At 43.8% G+C, this 12936-nt stretch overlaps 1 protein-coding gene across 2 annotated transcripts in view; it reads left to right on the forward strand.

The window, feature by feature from the left end:
• The window catches only part of SOBP (sine oculis binding protein homolog), a 165224-nt gene that overhangs the window by 84346 nt on the left and 67942 nt on the right, over positions 1–12936 (forward strand). The gene's annotated exons all lie outside the window — the stretch shown is intronic.

A 12936-nucleotide genomic window follows, 5' to 3' on the forward strand; every position in this document is an offset into this window, starting at 1 on the left:
GGGGCAGAGAGAGAGGGAGACACATAATCCGAAGCAGGCTCCAGGCTCTGAGCTGTCAGCACAGAGCCCGATGTGGGGTTTGAACTCATGGGGTGAGATCATGACCTGAGCCGAAGTTGGCCACTTAACCGACTGAGCCACCCAGGTGCCCCTTTTTATTTATTTTTTTAATGTTTATATTTTTGAGAGAGAGACAGAGTGTGAGTGGGGGGAGGGCAGAGAGAGTGGGAGACACAGAATCCGAAGCAGGCTCCAGGCTCCAAGCTGTCAGCACAGAGCGTGGACATGGGACTCAATCCCATGAACCATGAAATCATTATCTGTGCTGAAGTTTGGATGCTCAACCGACTGAGCCACCCAGATGCTCCGAATACCATTCATTTTAGATGGTTAGTTGTTCAGTTGTCTACAACTGCTGGACACGTTGGTAGATGCTCAATAAATGAGGAAGGAGTGAATGAATGAATGGGACCTTAAAAAAAGTTATATATGTGTCCTTGTCATTGCGGTCTGTTTTCTATGGGGTCACAATGCCACGCAGAATGGTTTTGTATAAAGGCAGATGGTACAACCTGTAGTTTATAGAATTAGACAAATCATTTTTGTCATTCAAAGGCAAAGGTCTGTCATTCCTTAAGGCAAAGGTAAGAGTGAAATTTCTTTATTTCACGCACTCCGATACTTGATTGCATGTAAACACTGCTTGTTTTAGTAACAAGAGAAGGCTAATATTATAATAGTTATATCAAATGATCATTCCTATTCCCCTTTTACTATTTTCCACATCAAACCATTTGACAGTTTTCTGTTCTATGATTAGGTAAGAACGACAAGGAAAGTTTTATGAATTTAGAATCTTTTGTCCTTGAAAACATGGCTCAGTCTATGTTGACACCCAAGAAAAGATTCAGGCTCCCACTCTCACCTTGGAATCCCATCATCTTAAGCATGTAGATTTGCAAATGAAATATAAGAGGGATTTCAAAACAAGCAGGCCCCCAATGGGAAGTCTGTCAACTTAAGGAGTGTGTCTCCCCCCATCTCTGTGCAGAGCTTCTCCTGCTGACCTATAGGACTCCCCAGGCAAACTCCCATTTCCACACCAACTCTCCACCCTCCCTCTCCTTCCATCCTTCCCTCTTTTTTTACCCCATACCTCAAGTGCAGAATACTTGGAAAGGTCATTGCCCTCCATCCTGGTGGGCTTAGGGTTTGGATCTGCTCAACCTTTGGCTGTGTTCTTGTTGCCTGTGTTGCCTTTGGCCTAGTAGACTGACACCCAGGCCTTGACCTTCAGGGAGGTGCTGGCTCCACTGACCACTGCAATGGTCATTGGTGCTTCACCATGAAGAGGGGAGATCAGAGGGCAAAGTTTTCCTCTCTCCTGCAAGGACCCGCAGGGACATTTGAACCTTGACTTCTCTGCCTTCTAGTAATATTTACAGTTTCTGTTGCTCATTGTCAGCCAACATCCTCTGCTGACTGAGCTGCTGTGGAAGAGCCAGTGTTGCATGGGGATCAAGAGCTTGGGCATGGTGTCACAACACCTGCATTTGGACCCTGGCTTTGCCTTTGTTAGCTCGTTTGCTTTGGAAAAGTCACTGAACTTCTCTACACTTCAGATTCTTTATTGGAAAAATGAGGGTAGTAATGGTCATATAGACTTACAACAGTTTGGGGAGTAATGAGCCAAAGTCTGCAATTGTTTAGCATGGTGTCTGGCAGAGAACAAACTTTAATCTTAATGCCACTGTCAAAGTGACTTCTATACTGAGTTTTTTTTCTTTTGTGGTGACATCTCTGTGAAGCAGTCATTGAATTGGACGTCTTTGGAAGCAGTGATATTCTCTCCAGTGGGGTCCAGTCTGCAGTCTGGGAGCCTTATTCTGATGTGGCTCCCCAGTTATCTTATATCTAGAACCCCACTGGGCAACTGAGATACCAGAGTATGGAGGATCTGGAATAGTTTGGGAATTTCGGTAACCAGAAAGGTCAGGTAAGAGGAATGGGACAAACAGGAGGGGCAGGGCTGCTCGCTGTGCAGGAGAAAACTATACCTTCTTGTTCTCAACTATACTACACAGAGAGAGGATGTGGAAACCCAGGACACTTTTTGTCTTTTGTCACTTAGACTTTGATTCTAAAATGTAACTCCTGGAAATGTAACAACAAAAACAATAATACTTTCAAAAAGGGGTGACAGAGGAACAAGTGTTAACTGACATCATCATCTAAGCATGGACCTTAATCTGGTACTCAGCTGTTGGCTTCAACAGGCCCTTCCCTCAACACAAGTCAAATTCTGCTTGAAAGATTGCCCCCTCTTTAAACATGTCACAGTCCCGCTTTTTATTACTTCCATTTATCATTTGCAGAATGGCAGGGCTTTAAAATTAAGACTCCGGAGAGGGCCATTTGATCAGAAGCTCCTTTGCTGCCATCTTTACATTTGCCTCCTCAGAGAGGCTGATCCGTCCTGGGTTTGGAAACAAGGTAATTTTGACTTTGTTGCTCTAAGCCTGATGGTGCCTCTGTTAGCAGTTCAAGTGGTACGTGGCTCATAATTGAAGCAGTCAGGAGGACCATCCTGTTCAGAATCACATCCCAACTTCACACTTGGAAAGACCCAGGAGGCACAGTGAATAGATGTGCCACCCTGTCTTTCTCCTTTGCCTGCCACCACTGGTACAAGCCACAGCATCACTCCATGTTGGTCAGAGCATCTGTGTGGACAGGGCACAGTAACAGCCAGGATTTTACTCCTACTCTTGGTCTTTCTTCTTTATGTCAGGCCAACTTTAGATCTTTAAAACCATTGCATAATTCGCACTTCTGTTTCTTACTAAGGAAACCTTATCTTTAAGACACATTATATTTTGGGCACCATTATAGGACGCTGACTGTAAAATCGTCCCGGGTCAGGGCAGTGACCAGGATGGGATACTTTTCTGTAGCTATCCAAGGTGGAGGACCCGAATGGCTAGTTCAAGGCAGCCTCTATGGAGACAGCTCCAGCCAGGCCGAGTGCACAGATCAAAGCTTCCAAGGCAGGTCTAGAGCCAAGAGTGAGGGTTGAGAGCTGAGAGTGGTATAGAAGTAGCCTCAAAGCTGGAGCTGGTAGGGAACTGGTGCAGACCTCTATGGGGCATCTACAGGCCTACTTTGCAGGTTGGTGGGCACCAAGGGAATGAGGTAGGCTGAGGCCCACGTGAACCATGCAGAGAAGATGTTAACAGTCCTGTAGTATCTGGATCCTGATTATGGCATTTCTGTGGTTGCTGGTAAGGTTGGTTTGAGCACTGAACCTTTATTACAGATAACAATTGTGACACCATGGTCTTTGACAAGTATTGCTGCTAATTTAGAAATCATAGTCCTTGGGGCACCTGGGTGGCTCAGTCCGTTAAGCATCCGACTTCAGCTCAGGTCACCATCTCGCGGTCCGTGAGTTTGAGCCCCGCGTCAGGCTCTGGGCTGATGGCTCAGAGCCTGGAGCCTGCTTCCGATTCTGTGTCTCCCTCTCTCTCTGCCCCTGCCCCGTTCATGCTCTGTCTCTCTCTGTCTCAAAAATAAATAAAACGTTAAAAAAAAAATTAAAAAAAAAAAAAAAAGAAATCATAGTCCTTGACTTCAGAATGAGAAACTACTTCAAGGACACAAGTGTTTCAATTTGTGATTCATAGCTATCCATGACCATCATCACCCGGGTATGCCCTTTGAGTTATTTCTTCCAAAAGCAGTGAGCGATGCACACTGATTCATCCACATTCTCTCACATGTGTCTGGTGTCCATCTCCCCTTTGCTAAGACCTTTATGCATGTGATGTGGCAGGTCATGATGAAGGGTATGTTCTGTGACAGGGACAACAGGGCAAGCTAACTATCTCAGGAAGTGCCCCTGAGCCTCTTGCATCATCTCCTCTCCCACTGAGCTAATTAGCCATCAGCCTGATGGGGGCTACATTACTGTTGCTCTGTCTCAATTTTTCCTAGTCATAGAGGGTGTTGTGGTATTGAACAGAGGCTAATGAACTGGCCTTTGGCTCCCCACACCCCAACTCTTGAAGAATCACCACAGTCTCGGCCTGTTCCTTGGCTAGACAAGTCCAGGGACTTCATTTTGCCAGTTCATCCAAAAATTCGTCCACAGTTCATCCACTGCTTTGATGAGCTGATTCATGTTAACCAAAGCCACAATCTGCATTTATATACTGGAGTGCCAGGACTGAATGACATAAGACACACAATGTCCTTTATAGTCTGTGCAGAACCATTTATGGGACTAATAAAAAATAATATGATAATATTGATAATGCTTTTAGAAATTCACAAAGGAAATTGCTAAAGGATCTGAATAGTTGAGTGAGCTCTGTAGGACATGTCCTTCTGGAATTGATGGGCTTAGGTGTCATAATCAATGATCCAAAGGTTATTTAATAAGAATCAGGCCAAAGAGGTTGGTTTGTTTTAAGGATTAATTTTATAAATTTTGAAGTAGCATCTCCCTCAGCCTATGCCAGAGACTTACTGACTCATGTTTGCTCTTGCCTCTTTTTCCTAGGCTCTTTGCAGACCACCCCACCACCACCTTCAGTTATGTTTGTCCTTAAGTACCCTCTTTTCCTCATTTCTTTGGTGTATTCAATCTTAGAATTGAAAACCCAAGAAAACCAGAGAATTATGAAAACCTCCCTTAATGAATTAATAACATATGTTTTTAGCTTAATGACATCAGTATTTTCAAGTGATTTCACACTGATTTTTTTTAATTAAAAAGTTTTTAAATGTTTATTTGTTTTGAGGGGGGGTGCAGAGAAAGGGGGACAGAGGATCTGAAGCGGGCTCTGTGCTGACAATAGAGAGCCCAGTATGGAGCTTGAACTCATGTGAGATCATGACCTGAGCCAAAGTGGGATGCTTAACCGACTGAGCCAGCCAGGTGCCCCAACACTGATTTTGTTTTAAACCACTAGCAGAGAGCTAGCAGATCATCAAGTATAGAGTGAGGGCTGTGGAGGCAGATTGCCTGAGTCTGAATTCTGGTTCCACCACTTGTTAGCTGTGCGACTTTTATGAACAACATCTCTCTGTGCTCCTGTTTTCTTGTATATAAAAAGGAGGTAATAATAGTACCTAATCATAAGCTTTTGTTTTGCTTTGGTATATAGGTGGGTGTGTGTGTTAAATATAAAGCACTTAGAATTGTGTCTGGTGCATTCATAACAGCTGTAGGGATGTTAGCTGTTACTATTAATCTTTGATAATATCCAGAGCAGTACCTTCATCTGGTTCTAGTGTGTTTCCTATTCCCATCTGAGCCCAGGTTATTTCGAGGGAGACTTCCTGTGGATAGTAAATCTCCTCCATTACGTCTGGATTCTTTCCTACTCTTACAGATGGGGTCCTGGGGTCCCTTTCCAGCCTTGCCTGTTTCGCATTTTCTCTAATTCCTTAGGCCCATCCTGAGGTCTGTATAGAAAGACTGGAGTCCAGCCCCTTCTGCCTAGTGATTTCAGAGGAAAGGAATAAAAGGACCACCTGAAATGCCTAGATTAGGCCAATTATTTAAGTATTTCATAGGTGCCAACGGGTAACATGGTGGAATTGCCTGCCTTTTGTTTCCCCTCACATGACCCTGGGTAATAAATACAAATGAATAGTGAGTGAAAAAGCCAAAAGGCAATTGGTGGGTGGAGGCAAGAGGTGGGAGGAGGGGAGCCATCAAGGAGCCTGGATAATCCCCCATGGATTGAGGGTCCTGGGATAATCAGAAGCTGCTTGGGATGTGATGGTGGTGTGACTTTAGCAGAGAACAGAAGAGGGGGCTGCATGCCCCAGCTGCTGGGCCTTACCTGCGGACCAGTTTGGTAAGACAGTTCTTACCAAAGACACTCAGGTGACCTGACAAAAAGCAGTGCAAGATAAATCCAGTAGTCCTGTCCAATATAGGAAGAACAGATTTTTTAAATGAGAAGCAAAAACAGAGATTTTCAGAACCACTTAGCAACTGCTCTGATTTTTCTGGACACAGCTGTAATGTGCTGGGATGAGCATGATATATTTTAGCTGGTGTGGTAGCTGTATTTCAGGCTGATGTGGAATCTGTTGCCGTAACTGTCATGCAATCCATTAGGGCCCCTGAGTAAGGGCAGCCATTAATCAGGCGCGAGATCAGCCCGGTAGCCTCACGCGCTCACAGCTCTGAGTGGTTCTGACCTGACATCGTTTAAGGAGATGCTCCTAGAGGCCATAAACATGATTTGATTCCCATTATCTTCATGTTGCATATTTGTTACCGTTATTCTTTGAAGACTCCAAATTGGATATTAAAAATTTATGATATATATAAAGGTTTGCATGGAGTGAAAAAATAGCTGCAGCAAATAAGTCCATCTCATCCATCAGAGATGTGGGAGCTGTCAGAGGAGCCTGGCAGGTATGGAGGATGGAGAATTAGGAGGAACGTCACTGGGGAAACAGCTTCTCCCTTGGCCTGCTTGCTAAATGGGAATTTAAATACATTTTGTTAAAAGAACAAAGTAAAAGAGCACCACTGCAGGAATCCCATAGTCAATCTTTGATGACAAGCTAATGAAAGGGAGGGCCAGGGAGTCTGACGCAAAAATCAGTACTAACGTGAATTGAGCAGATGCCTGGGTCCAGAAACTGATGTTTGTGCATGCCTGGGGTGTCTCCAGAGCAGGGAGCCTGATGCCAGGTGGGAGTCCTCTGTGCGAGAGAAAGCTCTCTACCCAAGTTGCATGCACACATAATCCTGTCCACAAGCCATGCCATTCTCTGCAATCTGATGTTCACTGACTTGAATATTTGCATAGGAACAACTCACACTTAAGGGGATCCATTTGTAGAGGCAGACCATTCAGGGTGGAGAAAAACAGAACGCTTCTGGACCTTGGCTTAAGGAGGAGCAAAGGGTTAATGAATCCGTTCAACATATACTTACAGGATTGTTTGTTGTACAAGGGACTCTGCTGAGCATGGGGGCTTCATCCATTTTCCCTTAAGCAGCTTCTAATCTGGTAGGGAAGATAAGACATGAGTCATAACCCAAGATGAGTTATACCAAGGAGTTCCAGACTGACTTGGGGCACTGTGACCAGATGAGATAAAAGAAACAGGGAGCAAGGCCCTGGGTTGGTTAATCTGAGAATGGACTTTTGGGGATGAGGATTTGTTAAGCAACAACCAGAGGTTAGAGGGGGAGGCAGAGGAGAGAAACACGGACAAAATGATTATTGGCTTAAGTCCAAATTGAGTACAAGATCTGAAGTGAGGCTAAGACTCTAGTGTCTAACCAGGTGGGAGGGACAGGTGTGGGGCAGAAGTGCATGGAGTAGCCAGTGAGGGTCCAGGTGGGAGGCAGGTGTGATCAGAGAACTCTGGCAGAGGCCTGCTCAGACTCAGGTATGGAGTTGATTCCTGAGGTTCAGGGGCAGGGCACTCACCTCTGGGGACTAGAGTGCAAGGCAGAATGTCCAGATGCTGGGGTTGAAGGATAGGAACTCATTACTCATTCATTCACTCACTCACCATTTATGGAGTCTTTATAATATGCCAGGCAGTAGATGAGGCTCTAGAGATTTGCAGCTGAATAGAACAGTTTCTGCACTCAAGGACCTCACAGATTGGTGGGGAAGACACACACATAGATGGTCATAATGCAATGCAATGGGTGGAATGCTGATACATATAAATATATAGACAGAGGGGTACAGAGCCCGGGTTAGGATCAGGAGGAAGAGGTCTGGAATGGCTTCCTAAAGGAGCTACAGACTGAATGAACGCTTAAAAGATGTATAAGAATTTTCCAGGAGAAGTGGGGGAGGACAGATGGAATCTAGTTTTACAAAGAGAAAATGGGGGTAAAGGACAGGAATCCAGTTGAAGGGAACTGGGCATTCAGTCGTGAGGAGTTTGGACCACCAAGATGAGAATAGCTGAGCTGTAATCCAGAAGAAGCAGGAGCCACTCCACAGGCCTCCTTGTGTTATTTTAGCCCAGGGCCAGCACTGGCTGAACTTCACTGAGGGGCCTGGAAACCGGGCTGACCTTTATGCCAAGGTCACAGAGATGTTCCCTACACACATGACAGTTGCAGTTTATTCCTTTCTGAGTTTCTTCAAGAGAAATGTATGTAGGCATTTGGCTAAGGAAAGACAGACCGGAAATGGGACCGGAAATTGGAAAATGAAATCCTAAGGGTTTTCAGAGGTGATGTGTCCCTGTGCTTTTGTCTTGAATTTTGAACGGAAATTCTATTACTCCTGGCTCAAAGAGTGCGTTCTAAAAAATGAAAGTTTTTCTCTGCAACTATTCATCTCTAAACTTACCCCCCCCCCCAACTTGGAGATGCACTATTTTTGATGTTCTCAAGTCTGGTAACGACACCACGTGTATGAGCCGGTGTGTGCCAAGTCCGCCACAGCACCGGAACGCTCAGTCTAGACGCTCTGTGTGCTCTCCCCACTCTGGTTCCAGGAAGAACCTTCTCTTGTTTTCCAAAAAAGTTCTGAAATCACGGCGACACAGAGGTGTAAACTCCCATTCATCACAGGGAGGTCTTAACTGGGAAGCGTAGTTATCTTTCCACTTAAATGGCAGCAGTGTTAACCTTTTTGTTGAGTCAGAAAAATCTCACTTTTCTGGGGTATAGCCCGGTGGAGCTGATTTTAGAATGTTCCACCTTTTCTAAGGGAGACTCTCGAGGAGAAAACATGCTGATCTTGCTTGAAGATGTACACGACACCAAAGCTTTGGCCCAAAGGAAGAAGTGAATTCTTTGAAAGAGAACCAAAGATTGCCGTATGTAAGAATCAAAATAAAAAAGGGAAAGGGAGAGAGAGGTGAATATGAATTTGTTTAAGCCGGAGATTTTTGAGGTAGAGAGGCAATGGGTCTAAGTGTCGCACATAATCTAATATTTATTCAAATGGTAGGCACAACATGACTGTCAGCAAGATGGGGAAATCCCCTTGCAGTTTAAATGAAGGATATTTACTTTTTGCAGTTTAATTGAAGGATTTCTATTTCTATTTTATGGCAAGAGGTGGAGTCTTCTTAGAATAGTAGATAAGAAATGTACCTTTGGTTTGACGATCGCATTTGTAGTAAAATGTAAAAAAAAAAAAAAAAATAGCTTCCTGTTTGCTTTTCCCCATAGTTGGCATAAATATCCAGCGTATTAGTCAGAATAAAGCTGCTGAGAATAAGACACATGGAGAGAATTAGTTCATCATGTATCTTGGCATTCCTTCTGTCAGAACTGGTCACTCCAGAACAAAGTCAGACATCAACACAGGTCTCCGGGCCCCAGGAGATGCCAAGAGCTGGCAGTGGGGTGGTCTGCCCCAAGAAAGGCAGTGAGAGAGCTCATGGTCTGTGAAGAATTTAAGAACAATAAAAGAAAACAACTAAAAGTCATTCTGCTTCATGTTTTTACCATGACCAGAGATTCTGAATGTCTGCAGGGCTTACGCAGCCCTGCCTCGATATGCCATTGTCTGCCAGCCCAGATGGGGCAGAGGCAGAAGGCACTGACTTCAATATATAACAGGTTATAAAATGATTCTACTAGAATTTTTGTCTAACATCGCCATCGAGTTGCAGGAATGAAAACAGAACTCATTCCCACAGAGCACTTACTGTGTACCATGCAGTGGCTGGGGCTGAAGGTCCAGAGGTGAGGAACCAGGCACTATCTCTGCCCTTAGGAAGCGTCTGCTACTTTGCAGAGAAGACAAAAAAATCACACCAACCGGTGTAAAGTTGTACCTGTGTCAAGTCAAAGCGAGGGCACATGGGGATTTTTGACTTGGTTGTAGAGGTTCAGAAAGGCCTTTTGAGGAGCTGGTCTAGTAGTTCTTCCAATATTATTTTTCATGCCAAGAACTAAAATAAGGGATTTTTTGCCTGCGATCAGCTAGCCGTGTCATCTCTGGAGTCTTTACAATAAGACCCATCCCAGGGGCCATATCCTACATCCTCTTAGTGTTGCATAGCAGTTCACTCTAGTGGGGTCGGGACGTGGTTAGAGAACATTCTGCCGACACTCTGCCAAGAGCCTCCTCTTGATACCCCTCCTCTGGGCACACTCCTTAGATCAGTGGTTCTCAGCCCTGCTTGTACATTACAATCACCCCAGAGCTTTTTAAAAAACACCCATGTCCGGGCCCCACCCTGGACCAATTAAATCAGAGTCTTGGAAAAAAGTGGGACAGGAGGGGGCAGGATGGGCTCCAATGTTAAAAAGCCACCCCAGATGATTCTAGTATGCAGTCAAGAGTGGAGAATTATTGCCTTCGCTGAATGCACTTAATTTCACTTAGCCTAGGAATAGTAGTTTTAAAATTTACACTAAAAACCCTTTAGAATGCAAAAGGAATTACTCTGGCGAGAGGCGGGTGACTGCTCAATGTGTGCACACACACATGAGGGAGACGGTGCTGGGGGTCCTAGCATGTTGTATGCTTCCCACTTCTGTGGCACATGGTGGCAATGCGGCAAATGGCTGCAGGATGGAACGTCTTGCACTCTGGCATCAGATGGCTTGCGAGAGGCAGACCATTCCAAGGGCCATGGGGTTTGATGGAGAGGCAAATAGCTCCATAAAGAAGCAAATCTCTGGCTTTCTCTCTTCACTTCCAACCCCCTCAATCTCCCTCTCCTTTCTCTTCCATGGCTGTTTTATTCCACCTCATAAATTATGAGTCTTTATATGAAATCTTTAGCTCCTTTGAGGAAGCACCTTCAAATATTAGACAATGGGATTATTTCTTGTCCTTTAAAAACATAAAAAGCATTGTGATCACCTTACGTATAAGTGGAATGGGTGTATTTTTGCCACTAATGTTGAAAATATCCCCAGGCATCTGGTGTGTATGAATGTGTACACATAGTACATGCATAATAAACATATTCCACCTTATGAATATTTATACACAAGATACATGTATATTGAATATAGACATATATATGTAAATAGTAGCCCTCGTAAACTATATGCTAAGTGTGTTTCCAAGCATATGTATCATAGTGCATCAGGAATATAATAAACCTAACCACCAACTTTAGCATATTTCGAGGTGGCATTTTCTACAGAGTTGTTTATGGTAAGGTCTAGTTACTATTCATGTATGGGGCTTTTTTTTTTTCTTCATCACTTAAACGTTTGTTAAGTACCAACTAAAAGTAAGGCACTAGAAATGGCAGAATAGGAAAGACGAAGTAGATGTAGCATCAGCCGTCAAGAGACCTCACAGAGTGGCTTAAAACACACTTACAGAGAATGGAAGAATCTAACATCGTTGCTACCCATTGGCATCTTATTGTTTTTCCTCCAGCTGCCTTTTATTTATACACGCCACTTTAAAGTGGGCCCCATTTAAGACTATATTAACTTAAGCCCAGATGTAGCTGCAGAGGAGAGCTGACGCTGTGAGATGCTGTGAGAAGGAGCATCATCGCTTTCAGTGCCTTGATAACCACTGAACGTGAACAAAGCTTACGCTTTCTGTCACATGTAGTCCAGTCCTATAACTGCATTTTTATTTTACTTTGATTTGGTAGGGGGGGATAAAAGGTATAATAAAAAGGCACTCAATCCCAGAGATGTTCATACATTTCAAAAATGAAACCAAAACAGAGCAATTCTCTTCTCCCACCAACTTCTTGTAACCCAAATATTACTGCCCATGACATTCCATTTCCAAATTCCATCCAGTTCCCTCCCTGTAATAAGTAGCAGAAGGCTTTGTTAAAAAACAAGCTATACATCCTTAAATGTACAAAATACGGTTCCGTTTCTAAAACGACGATCCCTCTTCTAGCCGAGGAGCTCTGAGTGATACTTGTCAGCCGGCAAATTTCACTCCATTAAAGGAGAAACACCACCCAAGTGCTGTCATCGCTGTGCCCCAGACATACGCTCATTGTTTTCTCCTCCTCGATCCATACATCACAACAGGTAGTTCTCAGCTGTTCCCTTGGTGCCAGACATACATTTTATCTAAAGAGACAGCCGACAGAACTACCTGCTGCTTCCTGTGCGGCTCTCCCTGTGTTTCTCTCCTTTTTCCTACTTCACTTGGGCTTTTTAAAATCAGCTGGCAGGGAGCCAGGAGCTCATCATTTTAATGCAGCGCAAAATGGAATATGCATAATTATATGCAAGCCATATGTGAGGGAGACAGCTCAGCTGTGAATTTCAGGAGGCCAGGAAAGGGGGAGCAGTTAGGGCTAAGATGAGATGAGAGCAGAGCGAGGTGCAAGTGTCACCCAAATGAATGGTTTAATGAGTGTGCTGCAGACACGCCTCCTTTCACCTACCTCTCCCCCTTTCCCACTCCAAACCAGAAACGGATGGAGATTAGGAGGACAAGACTGTATGCAAGCGGTATTGCTAACGGGTTCTGTTAATGTCTCCATTTAAACTTCAGCTTTCTTAATTAACAGCGTAGATCAAAATAACTAGTAACTTTTAATGCAGCTTCTTAATTAAATCTTTTTTTTTTTTTTTACTGCATTCGATTGAAGAATCATTGTTCTTACTAGATCATTGCTCCTTTCAGATCTTTATTTAAAAATCAAGGGGAATCAGTTTATCTCTAATAGTATTACGATGCAAAATATAACGATGCAAACTGCTTTTCTTGTGGCCTTGCTATTAGAATTTTCTTAAAGTGCGTTATCTAGAGATTGCTTAAGCATGCCAAAAAGTTTAAACACGTACGTATGTCATATAATCCTCAATGTGCAACGAAAGCCACTGGAAGACCAAAGTGGTGGTTAATTGCCAACGAAACTATTTGATTTTGGTTTGCTTCATATCATTTAAAATATCACACCACAGTGAATTTGCATGTCGAAACCAAACTACGTCAAGAAAAATAAACCCCGAATTTTGACATCTAAAAGGCG

This window comes from Neofelis nebulosa, chromosome 6, assembly GCF_028018385.1.
Source record: "Neofelis nebulosa isolate mNeoNeb1 chromosome 6, mNeoNeb1.pri, whole genome shotgun sequence".
Classification (NCBI taxonomy): Eukaryota; Metazoa; Chordata; class Mammalia; order Carnivora; family Felidae; genus Neofelis; species Neofelis nebulosa.